At 46.2% G+C, this 20,708-nt stretch overlaps 1 long non-coding RNA gene and 2 other non-coding genes across 6 annotated transcripts; all 3 read right to left on the bottom strand.

Moving 5' to 3' along the window:
• Nucleotides 1-3,015: 3,015 nt before the first annotated feature.
• On the bottom strand, nucleotides 3,016-20,374 carry LOC116809055 (uncharacterized). Of its 4 annotated transcripts, XR_012058564.1 has the most exons (4): nucleotides 20,022-20,374; nucleotides 19,540-19,782; nucleotides 18,457-18,648; nucleotides 3,016-4,545 (listed from the first exon to the last, which is right to left on the bottom strand). It is a non-coding gene; the product is annotated as an uncharacterized lncRNA (long non-coding RNA). The 4 variants fall into 4 exon arrangements; XR_012058563.1 differs by lacking the exon at nucleotides 20,022-20,374 and having other exon boundaries at nucleotides 19,540-20,009; XR_012058565.1 differs by lacking the exons at nucleotides 19,540-19,782; nucleotides 20,022-20,374 and adding an exon at nucleotides 18,903-19,531.
• MIR365-2 (microRNA mir-365-2) lies at nucleotides 5,448-5,559 on the bottom strand. The gene has a single exon (NR_049118.1). It is a non-coding gene; the product is annotated as a microRNA mir-365-2 (primary transcript).
• On the bottom strand, nucleotides 19,118-19,186 carry MIR193B (microRNA mir-193b). Its single transcript, NR_049146.1, is given in 1 exon segment — nucleotides 19,118-19,186. It is a non-coding gene; the product is annotated as a microRNA mir-193b (primary transcript).
• Nucleotides 20,375-20,708: the final 334 nt, after the last annotated feature.

Genomic DNA, 20,708 nt, shown 5'->3' with positions numbered 1-20,708 from the left:
CGCAGAGGTTAAGCCTGTGCTTTTTGCCGCACAGGGAGCAAGGGTGGAGCATGGAGCAGCCCCCAGCTCATCTCCTGTTTCGATTTCAGCCCTCCCCAGCACCCTCAGAGAGATTCGCAGCTGCTCCAGGAGATCTGAGGGCCTTGGGGAACTTCTCATCTGGCATCAAATAATCGGAGAACTGGAGAGTGCCAGCCCTGCTGCCATATTGCACTGAGACTGGCCAGGGAGCCTCACTGAGCGGGGCTTAGCAGTCCTGAGGTACCCAGCTGTGCCCTGTAACAGAGACAGGATTCAGTGTTGGCCTCCAAGCTCACCTTCATGTGTCTCACAGGTTTGTCCATCATGAAATTGCTTAGACCTGATGGGGAAATCACTGCTCAGTGGTTTAGCTACAACTGGCCAGAGGGATGTGCAGGGGTTCAGGAAGTAATAAAGTCACAAATTTTGAATGAGAATAGAGTCAGAAAAAATGAATAACTTTTAAATAATCATTTGGTTGGTCTTGTTCCAAGTGTAACACCAGCTCAGCGTGCCAGGCAGAGCTCAGGAAGTGCCTACCAGCTGCTGGCCCCATGGGAATGGGATGCAGAGATGTGCCTCTGCTGCAGGCTGGGCTGGAGCTGCTCACACACAGCACAGGCTCCAGAAACAGGAGAGAGTAATTCAAGCCACATGATAAAGCTGATCCATACAATGAAGGAAGATAAAGCCTAACCAAGCAGTTCCTGCTCCCCATGGGTGTCTCTCAGGAGGGCCTGAAGCTGTGAAACATGCCCTCAGCTCACAGAGACCATTAATCATGAGTGTGCCTTAGTCCCTGGCTATTTTAATCACTGTTGAAATACGCACTCCTAAAAATGGTATTTGATTCCAATGCACATGATTTCCTTTGGCTTCCTTTCCCCCAATTAAGTGCAAGCTGTAACTACTTGGAGGTCCACATTCTGGGATCCACAGATTTGTTTCTCACCTTCACAGAGTATAAGATCCATGACACCAGATATAACTATCAGAATATACTGTAATGGGGCTGTGGCCTGAGTGTGGTACCAACCTGTCCTGTGCAACTGCACACTGGAAATGTCACTGGGTCCTACTGGATCATCAGTCCTTCCCTGTTGCACTTTATTATGTAATGATTGAAAATGCCTCTTGTATATGCTGACACTACTCAGGATGTCAGTCTGTTGTTGGAGAAGTGAATGAATCATCACAAGTGGATGAACTGGGATTATATTTGTAAAGGGTAGGCTGTAGAAACAAGTAGGTCTTTAATTTTTCCTTTAAAAACACTGAGCAAAAGTCACAGGAAGTTTAAAGAGAGAACAAATTGTTCTTCCACAGGTTCAGAAGCACAGCAGAGTGTCCTTGTACTGCTCAGCTTCTCTCATGAGGCAGATGAGCAGCCTGAGGAGTCTGGGGATGCCTTCCTTGAAGTGCAGACTGAATGGATCATGCCCAGCTCCATGGGCTTACTGGTACTCTAATTTACAAACTGGATTGCCACAACTCTGAATTTCTCTGCAATTTTTGTCTATGAGAGTGTTGTTATTGAGCTTAAAGAACCAGTCTGAGTTTACAGACAGAAAGAAAAAGCAAAGTTTACAGGAATATCAGCTTAAAAATATAAGGAACATTTTGCAGGTACACTAATCATCAGGGACCCCTTCAGTGTTTGTCACACTGAGCCAGGTCACGGGCTCATGACAGCAGAACAAATAGCCAAGAGGAGTCTTTACTATTATAATGTGGGATTTAAATCATTAGAACCAACAACATTATTTACTTGGGACACCACAACTGGGTTTTGTTTGTTTGTTTGAAAGCTGCATATAAAGCAGCATCAAGCTCAGTAACAAGAGGACTTTCTGTCTGTTGGGCTTCCAGGTTAAGAAGACAAATCCTGCTCCAATAACGTAACAAATTTTTCAAACTTGATGAGTTTGAAAAGCTCAGAGAAAGGCACAGTCATGCTGATGAGTTTGTCTGCTGAACTTCAGACCCAGGGATGTCAGCTCACTTTGCTGGGGTATTGTTTTGGCTTTTTTCTTTAAAAAGTACCAAGTATCAGCCTTTGAATCCCAGGCAATACAAACTGGGCAGCAGAACAGGGTCCAGCTCGTGTGAAGGTTGGCCCAGCCATCCCACTGGAGAAGTTGTAGTTTCTTTCCCACCAACTCCAGCAAATGTTCTCTTGGTGAAACATGGCCAATTCTGGTCCAATTAAAAAGACAGCCCAATAACCACCTGCTATAGCTAAAGGTTCCTTGAAAGCCTGGATTTATTCAGTCTTGCTGAAAAGCAAATGTTTAAGCTGTGACAAAGTTTGCCTAAATAACTCTATTTCTTCTGTGAAGCAGCTGTTTATTCATCAGAAACTACAGCAAAGTACCACAGGGCTTCAATAAAAGAAATCAATAAATTTGCCTGCAAAGTATATTTCCTGCTCTGATTTTATTCCACATATGTGTCTGACATACAATTTATGTTTGATTGAATGTACCACATTGAACTGTTCTGGACAGGAGCTGTGCACTGAGAGCAGCTGATAACAGTGCAAGGCATTTCAGCAAGCCTCCCCTGCAGTGAGAGACTCCTTGCAGGCATTAACAGAATTACTTGTACTTGAAGAGAATTTTTTTTTTTTTTCCCCCTTTTCCCTTTTGGAATCTCACCCTACACCATTTGCTCTGTGCTGTCTCGGGTCAGTTCTCTGTGGGCAGTGGTAACACTGTCACCAAACCAGACTCCCTGCACCTTCCAAGGATGGGCAAAGCAGCATCAGTGGCTGAGGCTTAGTTCATTTGCTGTTACCTGTTTTTCACAGAAAAAATTGTGTGCATGTGAGGACCAATGTGTTTTATTTCAGCAGGATCTCTCTTTATGTTCATGATGCTTAGCACAGACTGGGGATGGCAACCTGAAGGAAGTCTGGGGCAGTGCTTAGCAGCAGTAGAAGGTGAGGATATCACCTGAGACTGAGTCTGAAAAAAACCCATAATTGCCTGCAAATACTTTTCAAAACACTTTTATTTTAGGTATTTCTGCTTTTTTTTTTTTTTTTAAGCTAAATTGGCGGTGTTAAGTGGCACTGAACTTTAAAAATAAAAATAATTCAGTCTAGTCAGATTTGTTCTTGAAGTGGCTTGGTGTGGGCACTAAGAAATGCACTTTGGTTTGCTGACAATGTCCTCAAGTGTTAAAGAGGCATCAGCAGGGCTGGATCCCACTGCAGGATGTGCACAAGGGATCCTGCATGTGAACCCAAGTGACCCTACAGACCTCTGCTGCACCAACCCTCCTCTGACAGGCAGTGTGGCAGCTGGGAGAGCTGTTTGGGAACAGATCTGACAAAACCACCACCAAACCACGGTGCTCTCCTATTTCACACACATGGAGGGCTTTGTCCATGGAGGCCAGGATAAGAAGGCAACTTGCAGCTTGCCACAAGGGACAAGACACAAGGTTATAAAACCCTGGATCAGTTTCTTAGATATTTCTATAGGCAGTTCCCACAGCACATAAGAAAAAGATCCATTCATTGGGGTCTGGGCTGCAGGATGAACTGCAGTTGTTCTGTGCTCATCCTCTGTTAGAAGTTCTGACTTGTCCTGACTTTAAAATCCATGGATGGGTTCTCTTCACAGTGGCAGAGCTGAGGTAGGAAGAGGCTGGGGAGGCGTATTCCAGTATTTCAGGGCAAAAAATGTTTTTATTTTAACATATAAATATCCTTATTTAAAGTGTTGATATTAAAGATAAAAATTGTAACAGAAACTCTTCCAAAAAAGCTACAAACCCCCATTCCTGATGCTTCTGTTTCCATCACAAAGAATATTCCACATTAGTAGAGTGTTGCTTTGCAGCCTGTTAGAAGAAGAGGTGATTGGGTCAGTTGACTTGTAGGTGTCAAAATCAGAACAGATTAAGCTAATTCCATCCATCCATCTTGCTAAGAAACATTCAAGCCCTTTCATCTCATTTCAGTATCCAAAGAGGACAGAGAGTTGCTGCATACAGAAGTCCTTGTGGAGAGGAGCAGCAGATCTGGGGTTTGACTGATGAGGCAGTCTCAGAAATGAAAGGTGTCAAAGCAGGAAGTCCTGACACAAACAGTTCGAAAAGTGTCACATTCCTGGAATCAGCTGGCAAAAAGGACACTCCTGGACAGTTCTGTGGGGTCTTGAGCAGCCCAGGTTTCTTTGTTCCCTTCAGGTTGAACAGTATCCGTCCTTCATTGATAGCGGTGCCTTCCTTGTGCCCATTGTCTGTCTTATCTGTCACACAGTCACTGGAACAAGGACTGTCCTTTAGGACTTGCTTACACAGCAGCTGCAATAGCTACAGCAGGATGACTCCATGTGAACACTCATTCCACAGCCACGGGATCAGCTCCTGGTTCATACCATACCTTAAGTGGAGCAGCCTCAGTGTGTCAGTGTGCCTTACAAAGTTAAGGCAAGACCTGGGACCCAGCTCAGGGTTTCTAGTCACTTCTCCTTTATAAAGAATTCAGCTTTAAGAAAAGCAGTTGAAATGCTCCTGAGAATGACAAATAACAAATAACAAATAAAACCCAGAGCCATAAAACACAGTTAAAAAAAAAAAAAAAAAAAAAAAGGCAAAAAAGCATGCACTCCTAATCTATTGGCATGGGCATATAAAGCAGAATTAGTTGATAATCATATCAATTAATTGATAAAAATGCTAAAACCCATAATCAAAGCCTTTTCAGAAAGGTAATGAATAAGTAATCCACACAGACAATGTGGAAGGACTGCTGCTGCTGTGGGGCCAGGGAGCCATTAATTTGTCTATCCATACCCCTAGAGTTATTAAAGGATAAAAGCTTTGAACATTGCTGCAGAGTTCAATGAAAATAAAAAACTTATACTCAGCATACAGAAGCTCTCAGAAATGCAAATAAAGTATTAGAATGCATGAAGATGGCAAATAATTGAATATTATGGTTCTGTTTAACAAATTGCTTCTTTGCATGCAATTACTTCATCATGGTCTGATCTGAAATATAAGAGCAGGAATAAAGCTCAGAGAAAGATGCTGTGGATGACCAGAGGCCTGCAGTGAGTTTGCTGAAAGAAGAGTAAAACAGAATTGGGAGGGGATGAATGGTTTGGGTAAGGGCTCTTTCTGGGGGCTTGGGGTCCATCTCTTTAGTTGCATTTATTGCTGGTGGGGGGAAATGTCAGACAGACACAACAGGGTTGTGTCAGCACTTGGCTTTCTCCATCTTTGTGCTCCAGTTCTCATGCCCTGAGCATCATAAGAAGCACATGCTCCACACCACAGGTGACAACACCACGTCCTTGTAGTTCCGCTCCAACAGAAACACTGTCCCCAGCCTGACACCCTGCCAGCACTCCTTCTCGAGGGCGTCTGCCCTTGAGCTCTCCTTTCAGGCCTCCCGTGCCACAGTTGACTATTGCAAGAACAATAAGGATTTTTAGGGGCATTATGACTGGGTTAGTAAAACACAGCTGCCCCTGAAAGTCCCTCATTTTTCTTGCTGCCGCTCAGTCGGTCCCCAGGAGGGCAGGGTCTGACAGGGTCTGTTCTCTCCAGTGTGGCACACACAGCTCTGCTGGTGTGCCCAGAAGTGCCCCAGCCCCAGCACCCAGCCCACATGGCAGGGGAAGGTGTGCCACTGCTTTGCCATCTCTGTGGGCTCCTCCTGAGTGAACGCCGTGCTGAGTTTCAGCGGAATGCCAGATGGCTCCTCTGTCACTCGCAAGGATGCCACCAAAGGGAGCCTGGCACAGCTCACTGCAGGCAGCCCTGGAACTCCCCAGCCAGAGGGGCAAGAGGCAGGATTGCACTTGTTCTGTGGGTACTGCTTGTTCTGGCACCCATGTGAGCAGTGGTCTTTGGCCAGGGGAAGTGGAGAGCCCAGGGCTGACTGCCCCACACATCCCACACTGGGTCATACCCTGCAACCCCAGGGCACTTGCAGCTCCCCTGGGGACTCACAGCACTCAGGTCCCAGCAGGAAAGTTCACACCCATGTGCAGCAGCAGTTGCCTTTTATTTATTAAAAAAGCTGAGAATTTTAGGGAATTACTTCTGATTTCTTAACAACTTTCAGCTAAAGTAGTATCTGAAGAAGATCCATACATTTCCATCTAAAAAGGGGGTAAGTATTTGGCTGGGAATTTTCAACCCTCATTCACAAGTCCTCCTGGAAATCTCAGTCCAGCCTTGCATGTTCTTAGGGCAAGGAGTGAGGATGGATATGTGCTGAAGAGGAACACCCTCCACAGAGGTTTTGCATGCTCCCTCTTGGATTGCAAAGCCAGCACCAGGCTGTGCACTACAAGAAGAGTGAATATTGCCTAAGCTGCTTTTGGCTCCCTGCTGCCCCCGTCCCACTTCTAGATAAAGCACAATCAGATTCTGATGATCAAAGCACACATCTCTAGGTTACACTGATGTTAACTCAAATTATTTTTGTTGTGCTGTATCTGAAACTTAGAAAATGCAACAACAGAACAAAACCAAAGTGAAGGTAGAAAAATATTGCAGTTTCTAGAATTCTTCCAGCTTTAGTCATGGAAGGGGATTGTTAGAAACGGACAAAAGGCTGTTTCCCTTAATTTTTTAAGTGTGAATTTTGTCTTGACAGTTTCCTTTCAGAAACAAAAATTGAAAACAAATTGTCCCATACAAAACAAAGGGACAGATCCTCAGCTGGAATGGACTGGTATTACCAAGTGAGTAACACCCACTCACAGGAGAGATTCTGAGCCTTTTAAACAGCAGCTGCCGATCCTGCTGTGCCTGGACAAGAGCTTCAGCCTCCGGGTTTAGATGGCAGCACTGCTGGATCTACATAGCTCAGAAAAGATGAAGGGCTGCCTTCAGAGCAGCTGAAAGTACACCAAGGCTCTGAGGACTCTGGGACTGTACACTTCCCAATGGACACGACACCAACAGAGCAACCCATATCAGCATGGCCCTGAAATTAATGAGCTGCTTTGGAGAAATGCTGTCAAAACTTCCAGAAACCATTCCATGTGGGGTTTGCTTTCTGGAACAAGGCGTGGCTCTGATTTTTCTCTCAAAACTGAGATCAGGCTGATCACCATCTTGAAAATTACAGGAGCAGCCCCCAAGAAAGTATTAACTGTACCGCGCAAAGGGAATGCACGGTGAGAGCTCTGATCCATCCTGGCCAGATCTGCTCCTGTCCCTCACCCACAAAAAATTAAAAATACACACATTAGGAGAATTCAGGAAGTGTCTAACTTTGCCAAGGAACACACCATGTCCCTATTGTCAGTGTCTCCAGCAGAGCTGCCCAGCTGAGCTCCTGGCCAGGAGATCCAGTGCTGGGAGAAGCTGCCTGGGACCCAAAAGGGCAGGAACACTGGAACACTACTGGAAGAGCACCATCCTCCAGGAATGAAAAGAGGTGGGTTTGACCACATGCATTTGACATCTCCTCTCTCTTTACAATCCTCATTTTGGAGCACTATATTTTTTTCTCCCACTCCCAACAACTCCAGAGGAGCTGGAAAGCCAGAGTTATTTTTAGGAGATGGTGCATCTAGGATCTGTTCTGACTGGGTCCCTTTGAAAATGGCAAGGTTGGATAATCAAACACATTACACAGACTTTCCATAGAGGCTGCTTTGCAAACGAGCCTCCCACCATTCAGATACCCAGGCGCCAATATTTCAAAGAGGAGCTTTTAATGCTGCCCTGGTTTGCCTCAGCATGGTGACCTCACTAGCATTTATACACAGAACCTTGCAGAACAAGCAGATTAAAGCAGCTGACTTTAAGTATATAAAATAAAACAATTAGTCATCAACAAGCTACTAGAGGCTGCCACATTACAGTTGAGGGGTAAGAGACCATGACCTGGCTCAGGCTGGCAAAGAAGATGGCAGAGCTGCCTGGTCAAATTGCCCGTGCGTGGGCAGAGCACACCCAGAGCAGCTCAGGTGGGAGCTCGCTGGTGTGATGAGTAACACATCAAACAGGACAGGGACAGGAAGGGAGAACAGTCAAGCAGTAGGAGAAAAATGCCAGGGGAGGAGCTGTGGCTGGAAGAGGCTCCATGATTCCTAGCAAATTAACCAGGGCATGGCCAACCAACCCAGTCTGGCCACTGCTGTCCTGCTAAAGTCTTGGAAGAAGAGGGAAAAGGGGACACATTGGAACAGCCTCTTGATAATGGTCCATCACTCATGCTGAGTTTCAGACAATGTCCAGGACTGGCTGGAGGAGTCCCAGGTCACAGTTCTGCCCAGGACCACTCTCAGTACCATTGGCTGGTGGGTTCAGTAGTGCAGCTGTAACCCAAGGTTCTGGCCCCAGCAGTGCTGGAGCAGCTAGAGAGGGCTGGGAGGGTATGGATAATGGCCAGCAGTGCCCATATGCCTGCTGGCTCCAGAGCAGTGTGTTCCCACAGAGCGTTGCCAGACTGATCAATGACAGGAAAAGCAGCCACGCCGCCGGCCTCGACCTGCCAGTGCTGGCCCCCAGTGCTCAACCCACCCAAACCCCAACTAGTGAGTTAAGAGAGAAGCTGTCAGCAAGAGGCTGCCCCACTTGGGCTCTGCTGGTCTGCCCAGCACTGAGGGAAGCAAAGAGTTATAGGAGAGCAGCAGTGAATTACCAAGCAAAAGGGTTTTTTAAAATCATTTCACTTTAAACAAAACTGAGACATTACTATAAAGTAAATGGCCACACCTTGCTCCTTACTCGGCTTTGCTGACAAGACCAGCTTTTCCATAGCTATTTAAATCTAACAAGTTCTGGGTGCCTAACTCACTCTTTTAAGCTCATTTTCAAACTCCAGCCAAAAATCACTTTCTGATTCACCACTTTCTCAGGCACAGTATTATTCACAGAAGGCCTGCAGGCAGGTACTGTGCTGTACAAAGTACATAAGCACAAGTTTAATTACTCTGTGGACAAGGGATGTGATTCATTGTATGCTTTAAGTTGAGCATGTGCTTAAGCATGCTACTGACCTGGAGCTTTAAGTAGATCTATCAGGTGTTCTGGTGCTCTCCATCTACCAGTTCTTTGAGGTCAAATAAGTGGAAAGAATGTAAGAATACTCCTGTGCTCATACACCCCAAAGAATTCACACAAAGTCCAGTTTCTAACTTTTTTAAAACCTACAAATTTGGACTTATTCTCCCCATTTTTGCACCAATACCATTTATTATTATGAGCATTACAATACTATAATATGGTCAGAATGTATTAGCATTAAAACATGAGCTAATTATTGTCATTTTCAAGCTTTTAAAAAACATATGGTTCAGTTTTTTACTTTGCCTGAATACTGCTTCAGGTAAGAACGTAGATTCATTTCATTTGCATACTTTGTGGATTAGCTCCCTTATGTCTGGGCAGTGTACAAAGTCCTAAAAAAAAAAGTATAGAGCATATAATTGAAACTATTGCCCCTGCTAGCAGTGGACTCATCGAATGGAAGAAGTCAAGCATAAAATGTGCATCAGCTATGGGTGGTCACGTAAATCCACATTTCATTAGCCACCGCTTACATGATCCTGGGTTTTTTTTTCACTCTGCTTTTCCACCTTTCCAGCAAAGGCTTATTCCTAGTTCATAATTATATAGGAAGGTCAAATTGTGCCCATTCCCTAGGGAGGAGCAAGTAGAGAAGACTGGGACTTAAAAGCTCCACTTTTTTTTTTTTTTTTTTAAAGACATAAGTGCCCCTTTTGTGGTGCTGGGGGAGCCCTGATGGCCCAGAGAAAGGCGCTCCTCGAGGCAGGCGTGTGACCCGTGTGCAGTGCCAGCATCCCAAGGGCAGGGAACACCCACGCCCAGCTGCACCCACCAGCAGTGACATTTCACAGGGACAAGCCAAGAGACTTCCACTGGAGCAAAGCACGGGCAAATCAATTTTCAACAAGCAAGGGAGAGCACAGGGGGCTTGGTTACAAGCGAGGAGGCACGTGCCTCTGAAGGGAGCCTTCTTTGAGGAAGTAAACAGATACAATAATTGGTAAGTGTTTTGGCTTTGCCTCATCTCTAATCCCATCACACGCTGTTCCTTGCCAGCGCATACATGAAAAGTGTCTATTTTGGATACTGGGGCACAACAGAGAAGAGAAAAAACCCACAGTTCCCAGAGAGATAGCTGGCCAAATCCAGGTGCACTCACTCTTCTTGAAGCACTAATACATCGACCTCGAGCTTTTAAACTATATTGCTCTCTGCTTAAGATGTTGGTCTTTTGTTGTACGTTTAAGTTTTGGGGTTTTTTGGTACTAAATGCAGTAAAATCTTGCACAGAAAATGAAATTTACATTACTAGGGATCTCAGACTTAGTGCTGCAGGTGTGGAAGAATTCACATGACTTTTCCTTCTCATTTCAGCATTACTTCTCAGGGGTAACTCTGAAATGTTTTTTTCAAAGGGAGCAGATTGCCAGGTACAGGTTCATAACCACTGGTAACTGCGGAGAATGCCCACTGGTTTTGGGGTCCAACTCTATATCCAGAAGCTCCTTACAGCAGCAACTCACAGGACAACCCCCCCTCACTTGCAGAATGTCATTAATTAAACTCGACAGGATTTGGCAACATGAAGCTGAGCTAGCTGTCCTTAAAATTGCTACTAGTTTAGAGCCATAAGAATAGGTTTAAGAAAGCCAATTCACTTGCTAAAGAGATCAGAAGAAAGTCACAGCAACATTCAGAACAGCTGGATGCTGCAGGCACACCCTGGTGCTGGTGCCTGCGGGTGTTCAGTGCACAACCACCAGTCCCCTGTTACAGGAGGAGCTTCTCATCTACAAATTTTAGACCTCTCATACCAAAGCCATCAAGCAAATGTAAGAGTTAACTGAAATACGTGGTTAAAAACCTTTCCATTGTGGCTGGGGAGCCTTGACTGTGACTCAAAACTGATTGTAAAAAGCTCCTGAACAGGGAGGTAAGAGCTGTCTCCTAGCCTCACTCAGTGAGACACTCGCTCAGTGAGACACCCTGACCCTGGAGCCATCTCCCCTTTCCTCTGCCTTGAGGGGAAGTCCAGACCAAGGACCCACTGTTTAGACTGATGAAGCTAACTGAACTCCATATTGGGAGAATAAGGAATCATTTTGCTAAATACTTCTAATGAGACACTTCAGTGAGAATGAGATGTTACCAGTATGCTCTGTGAGTGTCCAGGTTCATGCCTGCCCTTCAGCACTGCACAGGGCACAAGAATTTCTTGGCAAAGGGGAAATTCTATCCCTTTAAAAACACTTTTAATGAGCAAGAGGCTTCTGGCTGTCAGGCAGTAGCTCAGCAGCGCTGCTTACATTCAAAGCTATGCCTGGAATAGTGAAGTAATAGCAAATTTCATTAAAAGTAAAATCTTTGGTTGCTGTGGAAATCATTCAGGTGGGAGACTGTTTCTGGAGGCTGTATTGGGATGTACTTCATTTCTTTCACCCAAACTAAAGTGTTTCCTTCCGGGTATGAATTTACTCAAGCAGGACAGGCGACAGGAGAGGAAGAGCTCAACCTGATGACTGATTCCATTCACCTCCTGTGCACTGCACAGACCACAGGCAAGAGAGGCACAGGTAACACAAGATCCTGACCACAGCTTTTAAAGAAACCCTTATGTTTGCATCCCACCAGGTCAGAGCTTCAGGGGCTATAATCCCATCCACACCACCCTACAGCACAGCTCATACTGTGCTTTGCAAACAGTCTCTTTAGATGTATTTTTAAGCACTGAAGCCCTGATTGGTGCCTGCAAACAACTGACTGTAATCTGGCATTGATGTAATACTGATACCTGACCAGCTATAAAATAATTCTGTTTGGAAAACACACTTCAAAGTTATAGAAAGTATGAAAGTATCAGAATTTCCCAACAGTTCTGAGCATAGTGCTATAAAATGATAGTGTGCTCGTGACTGTTTGTCTGAAAACATTACCCGTCACCAAAATTAGAGCACAGGATAAATCCTGGGCTGGTGCAGATCAGGAGATCTCTGCTGGCTTACAGGAGATGTTTTATTTAGCACCGAGCACACCTGCTGTTTCTTTGGAGAGCTGTAAATTCATTCTGTAATGTAGCTGCATCTACAAGCCAAATTTATGCATTTTAAGACAAAACTACTATCAAATGTTTTGAAATTAAATTGCAGTTTGTGTTCTTTTTGAAGGCAATAATACCATAAAAGTATAAAGACATCCAAAACTTTATGTAACTAGTATTACATAACACCTTAAACTGGCTCATAAGCATTTTTCTTAGTCTAGATTTATTGCACTTTTATTTGGGGCATGTGAAACAACTCGCTATACAAGTGCAGTTACATGGGGCTGGGCTGCAGGTGGGAAAGAGTTCACTGATAGAAATTCTAAAGTGAGAAACTTACTGCTATGTTTGCAAAGAAACACTGTCAGAAGGAAAAATGTTTCATTGTTTCTCACTGCCCTTGATGGCCATTGATACAAAAATTAAATGAAGCCCTGGAAGGGGGTTAGAGGTAGCCTTAGTTTAAAAAGCTGACTATACACAGCCCCTCCAACTGCACAGAGCTTTAATGCCATAAATACGTGTGAATGTTCTCATTCAGGCTGTAATTTATTCCCCAAGGAGATGCAAAACTAGCTCAAATATGCTGCAAAAAAACCAAACTCTTCCAATGAAGTGAGTGCAGTATGTGAATCTGGAGCTAAATTTAGGCTGGGACTTGGAGTAAAGTAATTCTAATCTCAAAGTAGCACTTTTAGTTGCAGTAACAAACACCGTGCAAAGATTCGGGGAAGTTCTACTCCTTTGTTACAATCTATTGTGCATGACATTTTGGGAGCTCTTTACTGACTCAGAAATTCGGCTTAAATTACTCAGTTGAAATTTATTGTTCAGTGAAATAGCTTAAAACCCCCCTTCATTTAGGTTATCTCTAAAATGTGAATTTAGGCTGGTTTTGGGGTGTGTACAGCAGCCCACATCCTTAACATACTGAAAGCTTGATGTAAACCATTAACTGTAGGACTGAATAAGCCACAAGATGGAAAAACTGGATACTGTAAATATCTGATTAGGGTATTTTTCCAAATGACATTATTTTTTTGATGTTATGGTCCAAGGTAAAATAAAATGTGATTAAGCACCTTTCTGTTTCTTGTTCTGTATAACTGTTATTAGCATGAAAATGCTTTTCTTCTCCAGAAATATTTCCTTCAAAATTAACAGATGAAGTCACAATTATACAAAATATCTCTGTAGTCAAAGCAGATTTTTTAATACAAAGTAATTTTATATGCAACTGATACTTCAAGTCTTTTATAGTATCCTTCAAGAGTAAAATAGACCCATAATGCAGGAATTGAGGAAAACTTTATCTTTCTTTTAAAAATCAAAATAGCATTTACAGTTTTAAATCAAGCATATTTTAACTGAACTACATTCAAATTCTTTATGGAACAATCTCTCATTTCATACAAGATTTTTCATGCATATTCTGGCTTCCAAATCAGTTTGCCACAACTTGTTTCACTGGAATTCATCAAAAGACTAAAAAGCCAAGTGCCAAGGAGCCGAGTTCTGGCTGCAGCAGGAACTGCCCAACCAATCCCCGCAGCCTGGAAAGCCCCAGTTCTCAGAATTAGCTGATGCCTTGCACAAGAGATCATAATCAAAATCATGATTCCTGACAAAGTCTCAATATTTCACTCTATAAATTCTTAATTCATTTTCCAGCCATGTGTAGGTTACTGCTAGCTCCACCCTCTCAAATATCAGCAATTGCTGCTGCTCTTAAAGAAAATTCCACTTTGGGGAAATGTGATATTATTCCAGATGTTTCAGTCCACAGCAGTTCTGCCTAACCCAACCTGATCGTCGCTCTGTAATGCAGCTGAGCCTTGAACAGCTTCTGGAATTTATTCCTCAAACTACTGCACTTGCATATTTGAATTTAACCCTACCAACAGTCATATACTCAAAAGTCCTGTTCTTTGTAACAACAGAGCCACCCCTAAAGAGTTTTTTTCCAACAACATAAAACCATGACTAATTTTAGTAGGCCTTTGGGCCACTGTACATTAGTTCCTACAGCCTGCTGATTGAATTAAAGTGTTTTAAATTGAGTTCCTCAACATACTTCAAAAGCTATCATGCAGAGAGATTTTGTTGAATCAAATCTGCTTTCAAATTTTATAGTTTGAGGAAATTCCATACTTGGAATGGGAAAAGAAAAAAAAAAAAAAGTGAAGTGCATTTATAGAGATTCAAACCAGTTGTGAGAACTGGAATGTTACCATTTTCTTTCATTCGATTTCACCAGGAAAAGGATGGGAAGAGATCCTGCCCTGCCTCCAGCCATCCAGCACTGACCCTTTCAGCAGACGGGACAGTGCAGGTGATGTCTGCTCCTCAGAATCCCACCTGGAGCAGTGGGCATTACTCCATGGGCTGACATCTGCCCACCATTGGCCAAGTTCTGCACAGTAACTGCCTGAGCAGGACTCCAAAGCCTTGGCCAGGTGGGATGCTTTGTATTTAAAATAATAATAATAATGAATGACAGCTCTATCAGGCATGACCTAGGAGTTACAACTCCAGTTCTGGACTGATGTCACTAACAAATCTGTATTGGGAAAATACTGAAATCCTATAAATGTGGGCACATCATCCATCCACTTGGACATCAGGGACACTGTGAAGGACTTTCTCCCAAAGGACACAATGAACAAAGGTCTATTGCCTCCTGCCATAGAAGGGAAAACCCAACAGCCTAAGCTTCATCAATTCACAGGCCACCGAGATCCAAATAAAATTCAGGAAGCTTATCCAAAATCAAATCTACCAAGCAATGTCTTGGAAATATTTTGATTCTTCAGTGCTAAAGAAATATGCCATGAATCCAAAGCCCACGAGCTGGGAAGGGGAAGCTGTCCCCAGACCAGCATCACCCTGGCTTATTTTCTTCAGTCTGCAGCCACATGATTTCTTTTCCATGCTGCTGCTGGCTCACACCAAGGTTCACACAAACGCCCAGGCTGGCAATGGGACCTGACAGAGGTGTTCTGCCTACAGCAAGGAAAGGTTTCCCTACCCCAGCAATCAGACGCTCCCCTCTTTGGTATCTGAGCAGTTGTAACCCTCCTGGCAGTACCATCACATAGACCCTCCTTCTTCTCACTTGCTTCCCCAGAGAAACCCCTCTAACCAAGCAAGAATCACACTGGCAAAAAGAGACAGCAAAGTGCTTTGGGAAAGTCATGCAGGTGCCACCTGCAAATTTACTTTTGACAGGGTTGTCACTCAAAATGTGGCAAAGAGCCAAAGCCTCAGAGGTGTGTCCTCATCTGTGGGCCAGTACCAGCCATCCTGCAGCCTCTTCCAGGCTCTCCTCCCCTCTTCCCCTCCCGCCTGGGACCTGGCACTTTTGTGTCCTCAGGAAGGGAAGTGATGAAATCAGCAGGAGCTGGAAGGATTTTCTCAAGTAGGCCAGCAGTGGGAAGGAGAAGCACATTCCCTTCCCCGCCTGGTTTGCCTCTGAGTGCTGAAGAGCTGGCCTGGAGCGGGAGCTGGCATGGAGCACAGCCCGAGCTCGGCATTTGCCATCTGCAGATGGAGCCAAGAGCAGAGGGAAAAGTGCCTGCAAGCTGGGCACACACTCACTGCTCCACTCCTGTGGGGCTCAGCCCTGTCCAAGCAGCAAGGCTCTAACACAAGCACGTCCAGCATTCTGTGAATGGTCTGTACTGAACAACAGAGAAGATCCCAGGCACCATCTGACTCCAACCTGTCCCTGATTACAAATATCTGCAGTCCAGACATCACAGGCTTGCTCTGCTTTGTGCCCTCCTGCAACTTAAAATACAGCCCTGGCTTGAAGGTCTCTATTTGCAAACATAGAGGAACAGTGGTTCTTAAATTGCAGGCAAACATTTGACTTCACTCAGGGCAATTCAAAGAATATCCTGCACGAACCCCACCCTTCTGCCTCACAACTCAAACTTTAATGGCTAGATAGTTTTCTTTCAGGCCTTATCACAGATAAAATATGGCCCTTTCTGTTTTTTTTGCTGAAGGAGTAAAACCTGCCAAATATTTACCAACTCTTTCAGAAGGCTGAAAATGTCACCCCTACAGTGTAATAAACTTCCCCAGAAAGGCCCTGATAAATAGAAAGCCTTGCTGTACTGCCCAGAACTAGTTTAGTGTGGTCTAAGTATTGCCAAGTCTGACTGACAAAGGAAGCATATTTGTACACACAGAAAGATTAGCAAGAGAGGCATAAAGTTTATAAGTGAAAATAAAACAAAGCCCCATTATTAACCGGGGAGGGGGGAATAATTGAATCTGCATCCCAGAGAGCACAGAACATTATGAAAGCCTCAAAGCTAAAACAATAATTTAAGAACTTGTCCACAACTTGCAGCAGAAGCTTGAACCATCTCCTTTAGCATTTGGAAAGTGCTAAACCATGGTCTACCCCCAACCCAGCCTTCAGAGCAATATTATTTAAAAATAAAATATTTTTACTTAGTAATTTGACCCACAAAAAGTCACTTGGGGCATGAGGGAATGTTCCCTTCCAGCCTGAACTTTAATTCAGAGGGAATGTTTAAACTCCACAGTGTAAACCAGATGCTGAGAAGTACATCTGCATTGTACTGTATGTTCTTTGGGGCACAGACAGAGGTTGTAAAGTGCCTGTCAGTGCAGTGTGTGTGGCTACGATCTAAATAATCCTAATAATGTAGATGAATGGAGAAAAACCCACATTCCTAGTACCAGCCAGTCTGTCAACAGATTTCTTGCAGCTATAGACAACTATATCCATACTAGTGCAAACAGATGAATATTGCTTAAAAAATGTGTCCTTTCAGCTTGGCAAATGCCATTAAGAAAAAAAACTCTAAAAGTGACTAGGGAGTTGGAAGCTCAAAGGTACACATTTAAACAAGCCTTGGTGGCTATAAAATGCTGAGCACTCACTTTCTACAGAAGCCAGACTTCCACTGAATCTTGACTGGTACACTCAAATGAAAAGGTAGTAACTCAAATTATGCTCCAAAACAGGTTTCAGGGGGACAAAACTTGCCAGAGCTACTTAAAAGCAGGAAGAAACTAACTGTTGCTGGAAAAAAAAAAAAAAATAATCCAGATTATGTTAAACCTGACAAAAGCTAAACTCAGCTGTTTACCCAGCTTAACAAAGAATAGCACAGTTAAGAAGCTCTGGTATTAAAGGGAAAACTTCACTTTAGCTCACCAGCAAGTCCAGGAGACCAACTAGCAACACAACCAACCTCCACAAAAATCACTGCTTGCCAGAGATGCCTAACAAGTTGCACAAGTTGGAAGGAGTGGGCTGAGGAGGCACAGGAATCTGCTACCCGTCCCCCTTTCACACCATCAGGTTTTAATGTTAATGATACGGCTCCGCGTGCCTGAAGTATTTTTACACTATGCTCGTCTTCTTGTAGCGCCGACTTGTTCCAGGGCGGATGATTAGAATCAGATTTCTGTGATTTCGCTGCAGATTCATTTTGTTAAGGGCCACAGATCTGCAGGGAGAAGACGGCTGCAAACAGGCCAGCAGAGTGGGCTCCAAGGGGTTCTCTCCTAAACGGGGAACAGTATCTTTGCATTTACTCCTTACATTCAGGTAGTTTTCCTTTTTGTGGCCACTAGACTGGGTTCTTTGGGAAAACAGGCACATAGGGAAAAGAAACGTGCAAAAAGTTTTCCTTGAAATTTTGGTTTCAAAGCTCCCAACCAGAATAGGTTCATGAAGAGAACAGGCCCAAGTAAGACCTGACTGCATCCACCGTCCCCCAAGTAAAAAGAAGCACCTGAGGGACCACACATAGGAGATAATCTTGATCTGTCAAGGTCTGTATGCCCTGACATGTGTCAGAGCAATAGCTATTAATACACATATTAGCGTGCTGCACGCAAGTGTTTGGCAATAAAGGCTGAAGGAGAAAAAAAAGTCTGTAACAGCATTTGTAAATTTCTCCTAACTGCAAAAGAAATAACACTTATTTTTCATGGGAAATGGCTACAGAAAATTGTGCTGAAAACTGAGTTTGTTCATAAAAATTTAATAGGAACAGAGCATAAAATTTGTGTGAGTCTGTGTACACACATACAGAATGTAGACTCCTGCAATTGCTACATCACAGAGAAAATGAAATTCTAAGTGGCTCAAAAAAACACAGAGGGAGATTTTAAATTTACATTTGCTTTTATAGACCTTAGCCATGAGAATACTGTTGCCACTTCGCCTTTTTCTTTACTGGAGGTCAATATCATTGACTTTTTACAAGAGAGAAGTAAAAACATCTCGAAATAAATCAAAAAATTATGAGGACCCTCAAAATAGTTGTAAGAACTTAAAATGCAATGTAACATAACACAGAAGGGCACAGAAGTTATAAATACGATGCTATACAAGCCAAGAGTAATATACACACCCGGAGTTGTATATACACCGTGCCCAAAGAAGGAGCACAAACCAGCGCCTGCAGACGTGCAGTGTGCCGAATCGAAATCCGACAAATAATAAGGAACTCCGGAATGCTGGGTGGTAATAACGCTTAGGTGAGTAAGAGAATTTCCGGCTAGAGAAATAGCCCGGCTGCTCCGGATGGATGTGACTAGATTTACTAAAAAAAAAAAAAAAAAAAAAAAAAAAAAAAAAAAAAAAAAAAAGAAAACAGATGTGTTTTTAGAAAGTGAAAGCGGAGGGAAGGATGCACATGGTCCTGCGGGAGCGAAACCGAGCGCTCGCTCCGCGCCAAGGCAGGGCCGGGCACAGCTGGTCCGGACCGCCGCGAAGCCGCGGGGACGGCCGCCAGCACCGGTGGGACGCGCACGTTTAAAGCCCTTTCCGAGGCAGAAGAATACAAAATGCACTTACGGTTCGCGGAGAGCCAGCTCCGTCCTCTCCCCGCGGCGAGCCGGGCACCCGCCGGCCCCGGCGCCGGGCGAGCCGCGGTCCCTGAGCAGCGCCCGCCGTGCCCCGGACCCGACCGGCCCGGGCCGGACCCCGCGTCGCGCCCGAGCGGCCCCGGGCAGCGCCAGCGGCGCCGCCGCGCTCCGTCTTCGCCCGCTGCGCGCCCGGCAGGTCCCGGGAGCCGAGAACTGGGACTTTGTAGGCCAGTTGAAGACACGAACCTCTCATCTCGCCCGCAAAGACCCAGCCCTCAGCTCGCCCATCAGGCGCAGGCGACCACTGCTCACCGCTATCTTTAACGGAACCCCTTTTTCTGGCCGGTACTCGCCGCCAGCGCAGAGTCCCGGCCCCGGGGCCATCGGGGACCCCGCCGGAGGGGGATCATTCCCTCGGCCGGGAGAGGCAGCAATCCACGCAGCCCCGTCCCCGAACTTGAGAGCTGTCCCGGTCCCGGCTCCCGGAGCCAGTCCCGCACCTCGGGCCGGGCCCCGACGCCCACCGTGACTCGGCACCGCTGATCCCGCTCCTGCGGAAACTTCGTGCGCGGAGAGGTGGGAGCGAAAACACCAAACGGTCACAAAATCCCAAGCGCCTCCGTTACCTGCTCTGAGTAGCGGGGGCACGGGAAAGGAACTCGTGGGCCCCCGCCGCCTCCCCGCCCAGAGCCGCAGGTCCTCCGGAATCCGTACGGGAAGGGCTCGGGCTGAGCTACAGCCGAGCGGGCAGCGGCGGCGGGCGGGCGGGCGCTCTCCCCTCTCCTGCCTCCCGCAGCCCAGGGGCTCGCAGATGGGTATTTAAGCTGGTATTGATCACGGTGGGTTTTTTCCTACCCTTCCTCTTTGCCCTTGCAAAAGGCAAAAAATAAAAATAAATAAATAGAATGCGTTGCCACAAGGGACGTTGCAACATTTCTGTCGGCTTTTCAAACGCGGCGTTTGCCCCAGCGAGATTGAAGTATCCCGACAGAAGAGCACCAGAGAAGTAGGGGAAAGAGAGGGAAAAATACCAAAACCACCCAAAAGCAGAAGAAAAAAAAAAAAGAAAAAAAAAAAAGCCAAAATCCAACACCCAAAGCCATCAAACCGGAGAGAGACGAGCTGCTCCGTGCAGCGTTGCGGTCCCGGGTGGCGGGGCTCCCGTCCGGGGCAGACACGCGTCCCTCAAAAGTTCCCTCCACGTGTTGCGGCCGCGTCCCGGGAGGGTCGGCGCGGTCCGGCGCACCGGGGCGGTGCGGGCTCGTTCCGCCGGTCCCGCGCCGTTTAAGGAAGCGGCCAGTCCCCACCCCTGCGCCGGGCAGCTCCCGCCGCAGCCCGGCCCGGCGGCTTCGGCAGCTCTCTCGGGCTGCCCTCCCCAGCCGCTGCCCTCCGCCGCACGGGCCCGGCCGGCGCCGCGCTGGGGCCGCGGTGCGGAGCGGCCGCCGCGCCCCGCGCAGCCCCGGCCGCTCCCGCCCTTCCCCGCGCTCCTCCCGCCGGGGCTGCCCCGCGCGCGAGGGGGCGGCGCGCCCCCTGCCGGCCGCTCCCGGCGCTGCGCGGAGCCGCGAGGGTCGGGTCGGGTCGGGCCGGGCCCGGGGGGACAAGCCCGGGGGGAGACCCTGCGGAGAGACCCTGGGGAGAGACCCTGCAGACAAACCCTACAGACAGACCCTGCGGAGAGACCCTACAGACAGACCCTGCAGACAGACATTGTGGACAAACCCTGCACCCAAACCCTGCGGACACCCCGGCATCGCCCGGCGGCGACACCCGCTCCGCACCCGCACGCACCGAGGTT

This window comes from Taeniopygia guttata, chromosome 18, assembly GCF_048771995.1.
Source record: "Taeniopygia guttata chromosome 18, bTaeGut7.mat, whole genome shotgun sequence".
In the NCBI taxonomy this organism is placed as follows: domain Eukaryota; kingdom Metazoa; phylum Chordata; class Aves; order Passeriformes; family Estrildidae; genus Taeniopygia; species Taeniopygia guttata.
This window is presented reverse-complemented; position numbering and strand designations above follow the sequence as displayed.